The sequence below is a fragment of the Peromyscus eremicus genome, chromosome 14 (assembly GCF_949786415.1).
Source record: "Peromyscus eremicus chromosome 14, PerEre_H2_v1, whole genome shotgun sequence".
Lineage (NCBI taxonomy): Eukaryota > Metazoa > Chordata > Mammalia > Rodentia > Cricetidae > Peromyscus > Peromyscus eremicus.
Window position 1 is genome coordinate 45925159 of NC_081430.1, and position 3536 is coordinate 45928694.

Below are 3536 nucleotides of genomic sequence, written 5' to 3' on the forward strand. Positions count from 1 at the left end.
CATTGCATCTAAAAAGAAAGAAAGAAAAACTGTTTAGATATTGTTTAGAGCTTCTTGAATGGATATCTGTGGCTACCCTCCACTAGATTATTTATTTATTTATCTATTTAAATTAGCTTACAAAGAAACAGATTTCTTTACAGTATTTTCATACATACTTAGTTTTGGTTGATTCCCCACCCCTCTCCAATCCCACATGCTCCATTTCCCATGTCTCTGTCTCCACTTCTCCGCTCTGCCTCTCCACCATCAGAATCCTCCAACCACTTTCATACCTCAAGTTTATCCTGATTCTCTAGCCTCACAGGACCATTTCTAATTTTCTGACTTTATTCACATTTAGTGTACATAGATGTACATACTTAACAATTATAAGCTAGTATCCACATATGAGAAAGAAGTTGTGGTATTTGCCTTTCTGAGCCTGGTTTTCTCCTGTTAATATAACAGTTTCCAGTTGCATCTAGTTTCCTGCAAATCTCATAATTCCATTTTTTTCTCTATAGATGCGTAAAATTCTGTTGTGTGTATGGACCTTGCCTTCATTATCCATTTATGTGCTGAGTGACATATGGACTGATACCTACTCCTTACTGTAGTGAAATGAGCAGTGATAAACATGGATACACAAACATTTCTACAGCAGGATATAAGGTTCTTGGAGTATATGCTCAGAAATGATATAGCTTGGTCATATGGTAGTTCAAATTTTAATTTTTTGAGGAACCTTCATGTTGACTTCCATGGTGATTATAGCAGTTTATTCTTCCACCAAAACAGGAAAGAAAAAAATTCTTCTTTTCTCCAATTATTTTCTTTAAATCTGGAGAGGTCTATGTTTTATGTGTACTTGTTCTTGAGCATTTTGCTATGTTCACAAGTTGACAGACACTTTTTCTTAGAACAGTGAAGCCATCTAACTCTTCTGGTTCCCACTTACTGTTGCTGAACGTCTACTCTAAGGGGGAATCTGCTATAGTTCTTGCTCTTTTCTGAAAATCTTTCTGTTTGGCATTCTCTGAAATATCACACCTTCTGAAAATAATGTTTTCTTTATTTTTTGTGACTAATGTCATGCTTCTCAACTCTGAAGCTTCCAATTAAACTCTCTTCATATTCCCAGTTTTCTCATCCTGCAAGTCTGAGCTGAACTTATCCTTCATGACTTTTAGCCTCTTTTTGTACTTTTACATCCCCTAGTACTCTACTGCAGTACTGTGGATAATTCCTTTCATCACAAATATCCCCTTAAGCTATATCTAAAATGTTTCATTTATCATCGTGTTCCATGCTTAAAATCCTAATTAATTCCTTTGATACCTCCTTGGTAATTTTTAGTCAGTTATTTAACTATTTAAGTATAATATTGTGTGTTTTCTTTTAAAGAATTTCACACACAATTATATATCTGAAAACTGTAGAACTTAAATCATGCTTTCACTTTGTGATATCTTGTGTTTTACCTTGTCTTCCCCCACCCACGCATATTTTCTCTCTTAATACTTTGAAAATTATGGCCAGAATAATCTTCAAATTGAGTTTGTTGATTTCATCTGCCATTCTTTTTCTTATAGTTAACATCTCTCTATGAGAACACACTTCTACAAAACCTCTACTTCTGAAGTTAAAGCGCTGAAAGATGCCTGTGGCTATTTACTCACACCACCAATAGAGTTGTGTGGTTAAATGGCAATTTCAAGGTCCTCCCATTCTAAAATACATATTCTAACTTAAACAAATTGTCCATGGATCCCTTGCCTACAGAATTAATCTAAGTTCAAATTTTCTTATCAAACAATCTCAAAAAACTTTTAATCCTCTATCCTATTACTTTTCTAGTAGAAAGATGGGTTAACTAAAGTATTTAATTAATCATTTGCAATTCTGGGTCTTTTATGTGAAATGTGTACCCTTTCCTATCTTCTGCTCTAGCCATTTACCTAAAACTCTACCTTCCAGGCCCCCATTTATGGACATTTTCCCCTATAAAGCTCTTTTCTCAACCATCTCAGATTATAGTTTGATTCACACTGTGATTCACAAATTGTTCTCCCACGACATTATTCTATGTTGACATTGTCCTCCTGATTTCTCTAACGGTATTATGGAATAGTTTCAAGGCTTTGCCTCCTCAGCACCTAGGACAGCTCCCAGGTGGCAAAGTAAACAAGCTGGGAGCAAGGGAAAATGACTGTGAATGACAAACCTAGGTTGAAGGCAATTTCTATCATTTACTTGAAAGTTCCCTAGGTTCCCTGAGCCTAAGATTCCTCGTCCATAAAATATGCACATAATTATGTAGCTTTGGCTTGCAGCACTTATATATTATAATGTGAACTCAATAAGTCTGTCAATTCCATGTCGCTTAGGATGTACAAAAACTGATACACGATTGGCTTACTTTTAAATAAATTAATAGAAACTACTAAATGGGATTTGAATAAATGGCATTTGCGAAGATTAGGTATAGTCTACATGTCATTTAGCATGGTTAAATTTTGATAAACAGGTCATAATATAATTTTATTGTTATGCAAACATCATAAAGTATACTTTTACAAAGATATCTATGATGTCACTCAGCATCATAATCTGTAGGACTACTATAAATGCAGTTTGCTGTTGAAATACCATGATGTAATACTTGGATGTACTTACTTTAGAGCCCACAGTAGATGCCATGATAATACTTGTAAAAATAACCATTGTAAAGATCATACTCTTTGGTGATATGAAAAGCTCCATCCTTGGTCTCGAAGAATAATCAGAGCTTCATAAATTCTTGGAATGGCAGTGGAATATGTTCATAAACTCAGCACGAACTGCTTTAAGAACCAGGGCTTTCCAGTCAAGTTTCCTTGGGTTTGAGATGTTTCACCTAAACATTATTTGCTCTTTTTCTTTTTTTCCATTAGATGATTTTATATTCTGAACAAAAGATGGGAGGCTTTCCATGAATTCAGTATTATCTTTCTCATTGTTCTATTCTTATAAGACATGTGAGAGGAAAGAGTGAATTGAGGTATGACATGAGGTATGACTGAGCCAGTTGTAGCCAGGAAACTCAGCCCAGTTCAGCATTAAATAATTAGCATTGAGAAGTCAAAATCCAACACTTCACCCTAGCCTTGAAGTCTAACAATAAGCCACATGGTCATGGCTTAAATCATTTAATCTTTCTGGCTTCTTCACCCAGTGTGTGGATTGATTTGCATGATCTCCATGCTCTTTTTAGCACTAGACCAATCCATCAGTCTTTGTAAATGTCTAAAGCAGTTTGTATTCAAGGTTCTCATTAGCCGCATGTTTGAAAAACTTTTTTATTCGCCAAGAAATCAGAATTGTTTTTTATCAATAGAGAAAATCCAAGAACACAATAGTTTGCTTCCAGACAGATTTCTCTTGGAGGGGAAAATCCCAAACAAAAGAAATTCAATCCTTCACAGTTCTATGGTTAAAGGACAATATATTTCACTTATACTTGAGGAGAAAGAAACTGTTAAAATATGTGTGTGCTGATCATTCTGAATAAGGCA